Source organism: Lepidochelys kempii, chromosome 2, assembly GCF_965140285.1.
Source record: "Lepidochelys kempii isolate rLepKem1 chromosome 2, rLepKem1.hap1, whole genome shotgun sequence".
NCBI classification, from domain to species: domain Eukaryota; kingdom Metazoa; phylum Chordata; order Testudines; family Cheloniidae; genus Lepidochelys; species Lepidochelys kempii.
Window position 1 is genome coordinate 118,382,460 of NC_136381.1, and position 16,333 is coordinate 118,398,792.

Genomic DNA, 16,333 nt, shown 5'->3' on the forward strand with positions numbered 1-16,333 from the left:
ATTAAAATAGAGATAGAGGATGTATGTGGATGGATGCTTGGTGTGGATAATAACTGAATGATCAGGGAGGTGCCAGCCAAAGAATCCAGTGTCCATCGGCTGAAGAAGGCGTCAAGTGGAAATAACCAGAGGACCCCCTCGGAGGGCAGACTGGAATCCACCCAACAGCCTCAAGAATGGGAGAACCAAAGAACAAGATAACATCTTGGAGCCGTCAGGAATGTGCTATCTGCTGATTGATTCAGCAACAGCATGAAGCAGCAATTCCCATAGACTGGCATAGGAAGAAATTCCTATAAAAATAGACTCTAAAAAGTGAGAACTTTGGGGTCTGATTCTGCAAACCAACTTCCAGGAGCATCAGATGAGCATCTGACAAGGCCCTGCTCCCTCCTCATGTCCAGGCCACCTGGCCAGTGGCTTGGCATGAGCAACTCTAAGGCTGGTAACTATGATAACAACCTTGCAGAACCTGTGTGTGTGTGTGTGTTTGTATGAATGAATGTGTGAATAAATATGAGATTGAATGGAATGTTATAGCTATAACTAACTGCTTACTATGTTTCTTTCTGTATTCACAATAAATGTGGTATTTTGCCTTTTTCCCTTTAATAAGATCCTGCTGGTTTTTATTTTATTGGTTCAACAACAGCACCAGCGCCCTTTTAAACATCCAAAGGCACATTCTATCACCGTTCTGCACTTTCTCAGCCTATAGTTGAACTGCTCGTTACTGCTGTCCAGGCTGCCTGTGCCAGGGAGCAAGGATAACTATAGGCATTTCAACATCCCCAATGGTAATTTTCTGGTCTGGGAAGAAAGTCCCTTGCAGCTTTTCGAACAGCCTGGAGTTCTGAAAGATGCAAGCTTCATGCACCTTTCCCGACCATCCCACACTGATGTTGTTAAAATGGCCCTTGTGATCCACCAGTGCTTGCAATACCATTGAGAAGTTTCCCGGTGGTTTACGTACTGGTTGGCAAGGTGGTCCGGTCCCAAGACAGGGATATGCATTCTGTCTGTCGCCCCACCACAGTAAGGGAACCCCATTACAGCAAAGCCATCCCTTATGACCTGCACATTTCCAAGAGTCAACAGAAGGAGGGTAGCGTGGACATCAGCCACCACAGGGCTAGTCTACGCTGGCAGTGCTTTAACTTGCCTTGTGTGGTCGCAGCGCAGTGCTGGGAGAGAGCTCGCCCAGCGCTCTAAAAAAAACTCTCCCAGGGCTCTAAAAAAACCCACCTCAATGAGGGGCACAGCTCCCAGTGTTGGTGCACTGTCTACACTGGAGCTTTACAGCACTGCAACTTGCTTCACTCGGGATTGTTTTTTCACACCCCTAAGCGAGAAAGTTGCAGCGCTGTTAATTGCCAGTGTAGACAATTTCACAGTAATTACTGTGGTGGCTGTAAGTCGACCTAACGTAGGGCGACTTAAGACTGTAGTGTAGACATGCCCTTAGGCTGCTCAGCATCTTCACTGATAGGTTTCTGAGGAACATGTGGGGCTATAACTTACAGTACTTCCACTAGCACTGTAAGCCTGCTCATGTGGCAGTTGCTCTTCATCTTTGTAAATCCACAACAGCTCCAGAAGTGTAGCAGAGAGCTGCTAGCAGATCAAGTCATACCAGTGTAATGTATCAGAGTCTAAAGGCAGATAGCGGCTAGCCGGCAGGCAAGCAAAGCTTGTTTTATTCTCATCCAATCGTCCTTTCCACACATGCTCTCTGGAATGCTTGTTGCATGGCTTATTACTCTAGTACAGTCAACAAATAACCACAACGATATTTAGCAGACGTGAAGCACTTTTTGTTTCAAGAGCTTTACAAAGGTGTATAAGCATTACCACTACTTTACAGATGGGGAAAATTGAAGCACAGAGCTAACTGACTTGCTAAAGATCAGTGACTCATCACTGATGAACAGGGTGGATTGATTTAAATCAAGCTGATTTAAATAATCAATTTTAATCCGCTTTTCTGTTTGTAGTTCAGTTATTTGCTAAAGAAAAGTGCATTCTCATTGGTTGATATAACCCTTAAAATAGGTTGATTTACAGCTAAATAGAGTCATTACATTAGCTTTGGTACATCTTTATTGCTGTCTGAGAGAGTACACTATATATACATTTAAGCAATTATGTAGCTTAATATTTTCAGATTCTTATTAATTGTACATCTCTAGTATGTTTGAAAACGGTGAACGATATATTGCTTATTTACTAGATAATTAACATTTTGCTGATTTGTGTCAAGCTGCATTGGGATGGTAAGGGGAATTTACTTAAACACGCACAACAGCATATGAAAATTATTTTGATTAAACAAAACAACCTTAAATGTTTTGGATACATAAACTTCTCTTATCAAAACATGTTTCACAACTACATGAGTTATTAATGGAACAGAGAGATTAACTGTCAGTAAATTAAACTGATTAGTTCACATCAGCCTGAGAAAATATACATAAGTAAAAGTGCCTGGAGATTATATTACTACTTGCCTATGTCTCTGGAAAATGAGAGCCTACATAATTTAGGAGACTTCTATCCTGCAAACTTTTAAAACTAGTAGATCTCATTCCCTTCCTTGTTGTTTTTTTTTATTCATAGACTGGAAAAGAATTACAAGTTTTCCTGCTTTTTTCCCCCCAACTCCCAATCAATTTCTCAACATTAAGTGAATTCGTCCAAATGAAGAAAATATTCTTTCTGCGCCTGCAGAAAATGCTACTGCTGTCAAAACTGGTTTAGCATGTCACAGGCTCTTGTTACCAGGTACTTAGCTAGTGACTTCCACCAGTTCAGCCGTGTGACCTTCTTTAAAGTAACTATCGCCAGTAAACAGGTACTGCTTGAATGGTTCGCCTCCAGCACTGAAATTTATTATGGGTGACTAATAGATGGTGATGTCCTAGCTGCAGAATCTTGTTCAGCAGTTAGGGTATGTCTACACTACGGAATAAGGTCGAATTTATAAAAGTCGGTTTTTTAGAAATCGGTTTTATATATTCGAGTGTGTGTGTCCCCACAGAAAATGCTCTAAGTGCATTAACTCAGCGGAGTGCTTCCACAGTATCAAGGCTAGAGTCGACTTCCGGAGCATTGCACTGTGGATAGCTATCCCACAGTTCCCGCAGTCTCCACTGCCCATTGGAATTCTGGGTTGAGATCCCAATGCCTGATGGGGCTAAAACATTGTCGCGGGTGGTTCTGGGTACATATCGTCAGGCCCCCATTCCCTCCCTCCCTCCGTGAAAGCAAGGGCAGACAATCTTTTCGCGCCTTTTTTCCTGAGTTACCTGTGCAGACGCCATACCACGGCAAGCATGGAGCCTGCTCAGGAAACCGTCACCCTATGGCTCCTGGGTGCTGGCAGACGCGGTACGGCTTTGCTACACAGTAGCAGCAACCCATTGCCTTGTGGCAGCAGACGGTGCAATACGACTAGTAGCCGTCATCGTCATGTCCAAGGTGCTCCTGGCCACGTCGGCTGGGAGCGCCTGGACAGACGTGCGCAGGGACTTAATTTAGAGTGACTTGACCAGGTCATTCTCTTTTGTCCTGCAGTCAGTCCTATTGAACCGTCTTATGGTGAGCAGGCAGGCGATACGGATTGCTAGCAGTCGTACTGTACTATCTTCTGCCAGGCAGGCAAGAGATGAGGATGGCTAGCAGTCGTACTGTACCATCTTCTGCCGAGCAGCCATGAGATGTGGATGGCATGCAGTCCTTCTGCACCGTCTGCTGCCAGCCAAAGATGTAAAAGATAGACTGAGTGAATCAAAACAAGAAATAGACCAGATTTGTTTTGTACTCATTTGCCTCCTCCCCTGTCTAGGAGACTCATTCCTCTAGGTCACACTGCAGTCACTCACAGAGAAGGTGCAACGAGGTAAATCTAGCCATGTATCAATCAGAGGCCAGGCTAACCTCCTTGTTCCAATAAGAACAATAACTTAGGTGCACCATTTCTTATTGGAACCCTCCGTGAAGTCCTGCCTGAAATACTCCTTGATGTAAAGACACCCCCTTTGTTGATTTTAGCTCCCTGAAGCCAACCCTGTAAGCCGTGTCGTCAGTCGCCCCTCCCTCCGTCAGAGCAACGGCAGACAATTGTTCCGCCCCTTTTTTCTGTGCGGATGCCATACCAAGGCAAGCATGGAGGCCGCTCAGCTCACTTTGGCAATTAGGAGCACATTAAACACCACACGCATTATCCAGCAGTATATGCAGCACCGGAACCTGGCAAAGCGATACCGGGAGGAGGCGACGTCAGCGCGGTCACGTGAGTGATCAGGACATGGACACAGATTTCTCTGAAAGCATGGGCCCTGCCAATGCATGCATCGTGGTGCTAATGGGGCAGGTTCATGCTGTGGAACGCCGATTCTGGGCTCGGGAAACAAGCACAGACTGGTGGGACCGCATAGTGTTGCAAGTCTGGGACGATTCCCAGTGGCTGCAAAACTTTCGCATGCGTAAGGGCACTTTCATGGAACTTTGTGACTTGCTTTCCCCTGCCCTGAGGCGCATGAATACCAAGATGAGAGCAGCCCTCACAGTTGAGAAGCGAGTGGCGATAGCCCTGTGGAAGCTTGCAACGCCAGACAGCTACCGGTCAGTTGGGAATCAATTTGGAGTGGGCAAATCTACTGTGGGGGCTGCTGTGAAGCAAGTAGCCCACGCAATCAAAGATCTGCTGATATCAATGGTAGTGACCCTGGGAAATGTGCAGGTCATAGTGGATGGCTTTGCTGCAATGGGATTCCCTAACTGTGGTGGGGCCATAGATGGAACCCATATCCCTATCTTGGCACCAGAGCACCAAGCCGCCGAGTACATAAACTGCAAGGGGTACTTTTCGATAGTGCTGCAAGCTCTGGTGGATCACAAGGGACGTTTCACCAACATCAACGTGGGATGGCCGGGAAAGGTACATGATGCTCGCATCTTCAGGAACTCTGGTCTGTTTCAAAAGCTGCAGGAAGGGACTTTATTCCCAGACCAGAAAATAACTGTTGGGGATGTTGAAATGCCTATATGTATCCTTGGGGACCCAGCCTACCCCTTAATGCCATGGCTCATGAAGCCGTACACAGGCAGCCTGGACAGTAGTCAGGAGCTGTTCAACTACAGGCTGATCAAGTGCAGAATGGTGGTAGAATGTGCATTTGGACGTTTAAAGGCACGCTGGCGCAGTTTACTGACTCGCTTAGACCTCAGCAAAACCAGTATTCCCACTGTTATTACTGCTTTCTGTGTGCTCCACAATATCTGTGAGAGTAAGGGGAGACGTTTATGGCGGGGTGGGAGGTTGAGGCAAATCGCCTGGCTGCTGGTTACGCGCAGCCAGACACCAGGGCAGTTAGAAGAGCACAGGAGGGCGCGGTACGCATCAGAGAAGCTTTGAAAACCAGTTTCATGACTGGCCAGGCTACGGTGTGAAAGTTCTGTTTGTTTCTCCTTGATGAAACCCCCCGCCCCTTGGTTCACTCTACTTCCCTGTAAGCTAACCACCCGCCCCTCCTCCCTTCAATCACCGCTTGCAGAGGCAATAAAGTCATTGTTGCTTCACATTCATACATTCTTTATTCATTCATCAAACAAATAGGAGGATGACTACCAAGGTAGCCCAGGAGGGGTGGTGGAGGAGGGAAGGAAAATGCCACACAGCACTTTAAGCACAGCACTTTAAAAGTTTACAACTTTAAAATTTATTGAATGACAGCCTTCTTTTTTTTGGGCAATCCTCTGTGGTGGAGTGGCTGGTTGGCCGGAGGGCCCCCCACCGCGTTCTTGGGCGTCTGGGTGTGGAGGCTATGGAACTTGGGGAGGAGGGCGGTTGGTTACAGAGGGGCTGCAGTGGCAGTCTGTGCTCCAGCTGCCTTTGCTGCAGCTCAACCATACACTGGAGCATACTGGTTTGGTCCTCCAGCAGCCTCAGCATTGAATCCTGCCTCCTCTCATCACGCTGCCGCCACATTTGAGCTTCAGCCCTCTCTTCAGCCCGCCACTTACTCTCTTCAGCCCGCCACCTCTCCTCCCAGTCATTTTGTGCTTTCCTGCACTCTGACATTATTTGCCTCCACGCATTCGTCTGTGCTCTGTCAGTGTGGGAGGACAGCATGAGCTCGGAGAACATTTCATCGTGAGTGCGTTTTTTTTTTCTTTCTAAGCTTCACTAGCCTCTGGGAAGGAGAAGATCCTGTGATCATTGAAACACATGCAGCTGGTGGAGAAAAAAAAAAGGGACAGCGGTATTTAAAAAGACACATTTTATAAAACAGTGGCTACACTCTTTCAGGGTAAACTTTGCTGTTAACATTACATACATAGCACATGTGCTTTCGTTACAAGGTCGCATTTTGCCTCCCCCCACCGCGTGGCTACCCCCTCAACCTTCCCTCCTCCCTGTGGCTAACAGCGGGGTACATTTCTGTTTAGCCACAGGCAAACAGCCCAGCAGGAATGGGCTCCTCTGAGTGTCCCCTGAAGAAAAGCACTCTATTTGAACCAGGTGACCATGAATTATATCTCACTCTCCTGAGGATAACACAGAGAGATAAAGAACGGATGCTGTTTGAATGCCAGCAAACATACACTGCAATGCTTTGTTCTACAATGATTCCCGAGTATGTGTTACTGGCCTGGAGTGGTAAAGTGTCCTACCATGAAGGACGCAATAAGGCTGCCCTCCCCAGAAACCTTTTGCAAAGGCTTTGGGAGTACATCTAGGAGAACCGCGAATGCCAGGGCAAAGTAATCCTTTCACATGCTTGCTTTTAAACCATGTATAGTATTTTAAAAGGTACACTCACCAGAGGTCCCTTCTCCGCCTGCTGGGTCCAGGAGGCAGCCTTGGGTGGGTTCGGGGGGTACTGGCTCCAGGTCCAGTGTGAGAAACAGTTTCTGGCTGTCGGGAAAACCGGTTTCTCTGCTTGCTTGCTGTGAGCTATCTACAACCTCATCATCATCATCATCATCATCTTCTTCGTCCCCAAAACCTGCTTCCGTATTGCCTCCATCTCCATTGAAGGAGTCAAACAACACGGCTGGGGTAGTGGTGGCTGAACCCCCTAAAATGGCATGCAGCTCATCATAGAAGTGGCATGTTTGGGGCTCTGACCCGGAGCGGCCATTCGCCTCTCTGGTTTTCTGGTAGGCTTGCCTCAGCTCCTTCAGTTTCACGCGGCACTGCTTCGGGTCCCTGTAATGGCCTCTGTCCTTCATGCCCTGGGAGATTTTGACAAAGATTTTGGCATTTCGAAAACTGGAACGGAGTTCTGATAGCACGGATTCCTCTCCCCAAACAGCGATCAGATCCCGTACCTCCCGTTCAGTCCATGCTGGAGCTCTTTTGCGATTCTGGGACTCCATCATGGTCACCTGCAGCTTGCCACGCTGGCCAAACAGGAAATGAGATTTAAAAGTTCGCGGTTCTTTTCCTGTCTACCTGTCCAGTGCATCTGAGTTGAGAGTGCTGTCCAGAGCGGTCATAATGGAGCACTCTGGGATAGCTCCCGGAGGCCAATACCATCAAATTGTGTCCACAGTACCCCAAATTCGAGCCGGCAAGGTCGATTTAAGCGCTAATCCACTTGTCAGGGGTGGAGTAAGGAAATCAATTTTAAGAGCCCTTTAAGTCGAAATAAAAGGCTTCATTGTGTGGACGGGTGCAGGTTTACATCGATTTAACGCTGCTAAATTCGACCTAAAGTCCTAGTGTAGACCAGGGCTTAGGAATCCACCCTGGTACTTTGGGTTGAGAATATTGGCAATAAAATGAGGTGGAATAAGTACTTGATCCCTCCACTTCTTTACTGCCTGCAATGTAACTCTGTTGTTGGGTCTTTCTCTCTTCAGTGTCCCTTGATGTTCTTGCCAGATTTCAACAGCATCAGCAATACAGCAGCAATCTTTCTACAGTTTGTCCAAGGCTATGGAACTATGCTAATATACTGAAACCTATCTTCTACTTTTCTCTTTAGTCTGACGTTGATTAGTTTGGTTGGGAAAGTTCCATCTATTCTATGTGAAGAAAATCATCACCAAAAATTGTCATCAGAATAGGCCAGCTTTTAATCAATAGCTCAAAACAGTCAGTCGCAGAATTCTATTATACATCGTTGGAGCTCATTAATTTGGTTCCTCCTATTCCTTTCGGCAAAGCTGAAGTGAAGTGGCTGTTATGCAAAGATTTTTCAATTTCAACAGCATTTTCCTTTATTTCTGGAATTGTAGTTACGTCTTTGGCTAAAAGGTGCATGAAATTAGCACTGCACCCCTCTGCTATAAGTTTCAGGTTCCCTTAATTATCTTTTTCTAGATTTCTTCTCATATTTATTACATTTTTAGTAGGGCGGCCAATTAATCGCAGTTAATTTACATGATTAACTCAAAAAATGTAATCATGAGTAAAAAATTAGTCGTGATTAATCGCACTGTTAAACAATAGAATACCAATTTAAATTTATTAAATATTTTGGATGTTTTTCTACATTTTCATACATATATTGTATTCTGTGTTGTAACTGAAATGAAAGTGTATATTTTGGATTACAAATATTTGCACTGTAAAAACGATAAAAGAAATAATATTTTTAAATTCACTTCATACAAGTACTGTATTGCAATCTCTTTGTTGTGAAAGCGCAACAAGAAGTAGGACTGAGTGAGTGGACTTGCAGGCTCTAAAATTTTACAGTTTTATTTTTTAATGCAGTTTTATTTGTACATAATTCTACATTTGTAAATTTAACGTTAATGATAAAGAGATTGCACTACAGTACTTGTATTAGGTGAATTGAAAAATACTATTTTTTTTTACAGTGCAAATACTTGTGATCAAAAATAAATATAAAGTGAGCACTGTACACTTTCTATTCTGTGTTGTAATTGAAATCAATATATTTGAAAATGTACAAAACATCTAAAACTATTTAAATTAATGGTATTCTATTATTAACAGTGTGATTAATCACAGTTAGTTTTTTAATCGCTTGACAGCCCTAATTTGCAGCATTACCCATGACAAAGCTATTCCCTTCACACTTGAATTTTTGTTCATAGTTTACCGCTTTTACTTTTACTACTTTTAAGTATTCTTCTGTGTGAATGTAATTCTAAGAGCTCCTCAATGTCAACTGGCAGAAGGCCCACTCATATTGTTAGCCACACAACTGTGGGGCTCCCACCCTCTTTCCAGGGCCCAATAGCCTTCTACAGATTAATGGGACCTTGTCCCAGTAAAGGAGCCTTTATAACACAGAAAATATTCTTAAACATGCACATGTATTTATTAGCAATTAACAATCAATCAACAGAGTACACACACGGAACATCTAATGTTCACCGCTCCCAATAAAACAGCCTGTCTCCCAATAGCCAGTCACGATTCAATCTCATCCAGGGCTCCAGCTTTCACACAGTCTAGTCGTGCAGGAGTTAAAAATCCTACCAGCTCTGGTCTTGAACTGGATCCTGGAATTAAGTTCCAAGGAGCATGTTTCCTGATGCTCATTATATCGTTAAAATGAGAGTAGTTCTTATCAATACCTTATCCGATTATTTTACTCAAAGCATATCTATGCAAAAACACTAACCAATCATTTTCACTATACAGGGGTTCACATGCCTAAGACAGCCAGCCTACTCATTAACTTTTGTATTTTTCAAAGTTAGTAAAAATTTCTGAATTTCGTCAGTGGAATACATTTGCAACAGCAAAGCCTTATACTTTTTATTATCAAGAAGAAGCTACAGAAACTCAAGGCTAGCTTGTCCATTCTCATGACTTTGTGACTATATATCTATCCCTGCTAGGAATGCTGCAGCTGATACTTTCCTATCTGTCTGCCTACGTCAAGGCCGAATGCTCCTGACTCTCCAGTTTTTTGTTTCCAACTTATGGTGGCTGAACATAGCAGGTGGCTGAACATAGCAGATGGTTGCAGGTTATGCTAAATCCATAGGCTGAGAGTCCTGTCAAGTCTAGGCCTCTTATTACAATATCAGGCTTGACACACTCACTATCCCCCAAAATTTTGCTGTCACAGGTATCCAAAAGGTATCCTGTAAGGTATTACAGTGGTTCTCAAACCAGGGGCGCCGCTTGTTCAGGGAAAGCCCCTGCCGGTCCGGGCCGGTTTGTTTACCTGCCGCGTCTGTGGGAAGCGGCGTGGGCCAAGGTATGTGATGGCCGCCCTTCCCACAGCCCCCAGTGGCCTGGAGCAGCGAACCGCGGCCAGTGGGAGTCACGTTTGGCTGAACCTGCGGACACGACAGGTAAACAAACCAGCCCGGCCCAGCAGGGGCTTTCTCTGAACAAGCAGCACCCCTAGTTTGAGAACCACTGAGGTATTATATGTAAATTGGTGACAAGTTGGTACCAAATATCATTGCTTGATGAAAATACATTTACATATGAGTAGGGGTGTCGATTAATCGCAGTTAACTCATGAGATTAACTAAAAAAATTAATTGTGATTAAACAAAGCTTTATTTGCACTGTTAAACAATAGAATACCAATTGAAATTTATTAAATATTTTGGATGTTTTTCTATTATTGTTTAACATTCTATGTATTCTATTTAACAGCACGATTAATAGCAATTAATTTTTTTAATCAGTTGGTTGCCCTTCATGTGAGGTAAACAAAGCAATCAAGTGTAAAAGAGTTAAGTGAGCACACCAGGGGAAAGAGTCTGCATCCCCAAGAAGTGCAGCTGCAAAGCTCTCCCTTGGTGAGGCTGAGGGTTAACACAATGGCTTACGGTTCCTTGAGGAAGTGTCACAGTGAGTGTTTCCAGATTTATGAATTGTTTCTGTAAAATAGACAACCCCATCTTCTGTTGTCACACAAGCACTTATTGGATCGCTGTGTTCGTTGCTCGGTCAATACCGATTGATGAATTTCCCGTCAATGCTTTTTGCACATTTGTTCAATCTCCTTCTCATACACTGTATCCAGCAATGTATGCTCTGTTGTTGGAGTGTGGCCTGATCATAATGATTGAATCATGTCAATTAAATGTTTGTTCTGAACAAGACAAAAGGGAGAAATTGTTGCATAAATTAACCATTGGATCTTTTTGTTTGCGGAGTCTTGCTGGAATTTACTGGTCCTGATTAAAACCATGGATGAGTTCATACTGGATGATGATGAAGAAAGTGTTTTGAATACAGGTAACTTACTGCCTGATGTTTAATTGCAGCACTTCTGGTGGAACCTGCAGATGATTCTGAAGTCGTAGACATTGCAGATGATGGACATTCATAACCCCATATATATAAGCTGGACTCTGACACACAATGGTAAGTCACTCTCACTCACTGAGTATTAGTCAGTGCACTGCTTTAAAAAAAAAAGAGAGAGATTGTAAATGAAAGATTCATTCTACTACAGCTGTTTGTGCCACAGTTTAAATGATAGTTTATTCTTAACCCAGTTTTATAGGGAAAATAATAAATCATAAGGATTATCTAAATCTATTTAAACCATCTCTAGAGAGATACCAAACAACTTGAAGAAATTTTTTTTAAAGTTAAAATTCATAAATGCCTAATACAACTTTTCTTTTAAAGAGGAAACCTTCACCTTGGATGTTTGTTTATACTGAGCAATAAAAAATCATTTCAAAAGTGTAGCCATAACAGTAAAAATGTAACTGAGAAAAGCTCCCACAACAAACTAGCATGCCAATTATATTGTGGGCACAAACATTTTTGAAATTCATAAGTAAGGCCATGAGTTGGTCACAGATTCTGATTTTACGTGACCATGCCAAAATCTTAGCCTTTTTTGTAAGCAGTCCCCCCAAAACACAAATGTATGGCATGGAAGGCAGTCCATAAGAATGGTGCAAAGATAAATTTACTAACCAGCAGTTCCAGATTGTTCAGACATGTCCACGTTGTCATTGTCAAAACTGTTGCCTTCTGAGGAGCGTTTTTCTTCGTGGTATTTCATTCTGACGACCAGCCCTGATGTATTTTTGTTGCAGTGTTTACATTTGACACGTTCCTTTTTTTTTTTTTTTTACTCCTCACAGGAATTTCTTAATAATATTCCCAAATAGGATCTTTTTATGACCTGCAGCCAGGGAAGTCCCCAGGTGTTGAAGTCAACACAACACTAGTGGCTGCACTGTGACGAATGCTATCCCTTCTTCCCACAGTGCCCTGCTTTGATACAAGTATTGCCTCTTTCTGGTTGCACACTCTCTGCTCCTTCTCCCTGGGTGTGTAACTCTCCTGCCCCCAGAAAAACAAAAGAACAAACAGCAATCCAAGACTCCTGCTCCTGTAACCCCCATGCCTTTTGCAGGGCAGTACTTCATTCATTTAGAGAGAGAGGGGAGGAAACTCATGGATTTCTGTTTGTTTGTATCTCTATGTACACATGCAAAGCCATTTACTTGAAGGGCTCAGAACCATCCAGGAGTAAAGCGGGTAGTTACTTGACAGCTCAGTGTTTTTCCGTAAACTGGAGAGTAAGTGTCCATGGTGGGTGGAGTAAAAAATATTCATAATTTTGAGAACTGAGCCAGTCAGAGTTCAGCTAGGGAGAAGCTATAAACTAGGAGTATGAGACCACCCAGGTGGTCTCAGTAGATGATCCTGATGAGATACACGGTGGTATTTCCTGTAATCGGAGTCTGGGTCGCACATGCCACAGGGTCCAGCCCTTAATACAGTAAATGGCATATTGTGTCATGTTTGTAAACCTAGACCTCAAAAATTAGATGTCTTCCTCCTAATCCTTTCTTTATAGAGAAAAGCAGCCTTTAACTCCGTTTTTGATAGAGGCTTATGGACCCAGCAGATTTAAATTAAATATTTTAAGAGATTATAAATAGTTTAGGCCTTAAAATATTTTGTATTAAATTCAGATTTCATGGTAAACAGGTTTATTTTTAAGAAGAAAAGTGACTAAATTTTAAAAAAGCTGATTTGTATCCTCCCTGGTACAGAGCCATAGATTGATTACTATTTCTGTAGGCTCAGAATTGTCTAGAGGAACAAACACCAGATATTTGACTGAATTTCAGTCAGTTTTACTCAGAGTTACTGGGCTTGTTGCTGGACCAGTTCTGCTTGTGGGGAATATAACTGAAGAGTTTGCCTATCCTGGGAAACAGAGTGGCACTTTAAGATGTGTTAACTAGAGCTGGTTTTATAAAAAGGAGAGGGAAAAAAACTTTTTTCCTCCTGTCATCTTCAGGCTTTGAAATGTTTAAATGATGGATTTTTCACAATTTGTGTGAAAAGTTAATTCTTTTTGCACTGAGAAATCAAACCAGTTCTAGTGCTAACTAAACATATTTTAATTAGCACTTAGTGTAGACACAGTCAGCCATAGTTGTTTTTTGTTTTGTTTTGTGTTTTTTAAAAAAATTTTTTAAGTATGAACAGGTTATGGTTATCCCTAAGTGGTATTTAAGAAGTTTTTAGTTAAGATATTTTAAAATGCCACTCATTTTAAGTGTAGAGAAACCCAAACAGGGAGGTATTGTTATAATTGGACTGGAAAGAATTAAATTATCAGTAAATGTTTATTTCACCACACACAGAAACTGACAAAATATTTTCATCAGTGATAAGTGAAATTCACAGGTAGGCAAAGTAAGAAAAATGCTGCTTGAGAACTTACTTAGAGTTTGATTTCAGGATATTTACTTGTGACATGATGTTGACAACTTGTTTTTAACAGTTTTATAAAGCTTTGTGACAGGCTTGCTTGTGTAGTTCTGCTTTCCCTCTCATGAGATTTCCAGTAGGTTTCAGTGGATAGCTGCTCATACCCCTCTAGGCTCCTTTGAATGTCCAAATGCATGAAAACCCATTATGGATGCTTACATTTTTATAAATATCTATCAAACAATGGCCAAATTCAGAAAGCTAGCACAGGGTTGTGAAAAGTGGCACATCCCTGAACCAGTCATGTCCATCCCAACAAAAGGGAGCTTTATTCTCCTGCAGGATAGCTTCCAATCCTCTTTTCCTGTCATACTGCTCAGCATGATTCTCTAGTAACGATGTAATTGGTGCTTTCAATGGCTAATAAAAAGCTAGTAAGAGGGGGGATGTGACTGTGAAACTAGCAGAGTCCTCTTATTTTAGGGATGATGGAGACTACAGTTATCCAGTTCAGTAGAGCTCTTGTAATGTTCATGTCACCAGCTCTATTTGGTTAGCGTGTCTCTTAGTGTATTCTCTTGCACCACCACTGTTTGATTACACCATGTACCTGTTTTCCAGAACACAAGAAATATATGTGATTGAAGTAGGGGCTGGGAAACTTTTTTAGAATAGATAAAATCCCATTTTTGAAAAAACGGTGTTCTCTTTTTTGATCCACCACAACCCTCCAAGAGGTTGTGACCCACACATTTGGAATCACTTCTCTATAATACGTATAAGTTCTAGCAACAGGAGAAACCACTGATGGCTGGCTCATCTGATGTTCTCTCGCTAAGTGTCAATAGAGGTGGCTGTGATGATGGCAGACAGCCACTTTTACCAGAGAATTAGTCTTCCTCAGGGGCCTGATGCTCTTAATCTGTTAACCACAAGGTACAGTGTAAAATCCAGCTATTTACTCAAGCTGATACCTGAGGAATTGATAAGGGGTATATTTTTACTTTCATTCTGAGCTTGAGTCAGTCTATTAATGTTGTGACACTGATCAATTTGTATGGTCTAAAAATTACTTTATGTGCAACCAGCAAAAAATGTGATGGGTACACTTCAGGATATTACAGGTCTGTCCATAGGTGGAGTGCAAGGTGCTTTACGTGGTGATTGTTGTTCATCATGCCTTTATACAGAAAAAGGTGTGCTGTGCTTCTCCCTCTTCCGTTTTAAATAAAACATAGACTCACACGTACTGTGGGGCTTGCACATCCACTTTTCTCACTGAAGCCAACATACCCTTGTTCATGAAATCATTTTTTAGTTCTGTGTCCAACCTACTCCTGGATGGCTCACCCATGGAAATACATGTATTTGTTTGTTTGGGAACATTGCCTTAACCCAGAAATTGTTAGAAGAATTTCTCTGAGGGAGTAGATCTTATCTGGATAGGATTTTCATGCTAAATATTATGTACTTTTAGATTAGTCATCTTTCTACCTTCAAGTGGCATTGAGTTGCTTCAAGGAATCAGCAACCACTACAACTAAAAGTCTTTAATTGGGTTATCTCCCTAACTGTGGGGCACTCCCCTGCAATCTTATTTTGTCCCTTGTAATAAGGATAGCTATCTGGCTGAAATGACATTCACAGCATGTGCATTGTCCTCTCGCTCCCCAACTTGTGTATGAGCCTCAGGCTCTGACAGATACACTTATGCATTAAACACACTGACATCTGCTGCAACAGAGGCAGAGGTGAGGAGAATGTTTAAAAACAAAAGTGCTGATAACCATTCACTTTACTTGCACCTCCCTCACAGCAGAGAAGACAAGAATTTAATGGGTGTTTAAACTAACCTGTCTCATATCCTCGACTTGGTCCGGTTGGAGGCACATTGTAGGGAATGTGCACTGCAGGTACAACCTGTGCTACAATTGTTTTGTGGGGAAAACATGACTTCTTGTGCCAGCTGCGCCTTTCATTTGGGTTTAAGTGTTTGCTTGTTTCCCGGAATAGACTTTTATGAGCTGTCCAAATATGGATACAGGCTAAGTCTAGGCCTAGCTCTGCTCTTTATGAAATCACAATCGTAAGGATCTTTTAGCATCCTCTTTGAGATACTGAAAACAGTCCTGCTGCGAGACAAACCGCATATGTTATAAGCCCAATCTTTCAGGGATCTGGAAACTTGTGCCCAGGAGCTGAAATTCCCTAAAGCAAGAAAGATTAAAGGAATCAAATTCATGATCTGTGGAGTGCTTGTGCAGGCCCTGGGGCTCAAGGAATGCAGATGCTAGGTATCTTGCTTTAAAAAACAAAAATGTAGTGGGGAGCGGACAGTCTTCTCTCTTGGAGGTGCTGGCTCCGCTTCATTTATCGCCCAACCCTAAGAAATTATTGATCAAAGTGCTTGGGGTTGTATAGATCATGCACATTAGAGGACTGAATGAATGCATTAAGGACAGGACAGTCCTAGACAGAAGGAGAATGGTGACCTGCCACCTCTAGCCCTTACTCCTGTGTTGGTTATGGATGGTGGCAACAGCTGCTCTGGAATATTGTCCTGCTCCTGCATCATCTGCTCAGTGGTGCATTAGGCAAAGTCCAATGCTGAGTTGAGCCAGCTTTCATTTCTGTAATACAGTGCCCCCAGTCTCTAGGATTTATGCTGTCCCCATAGCAGTGAGGCAC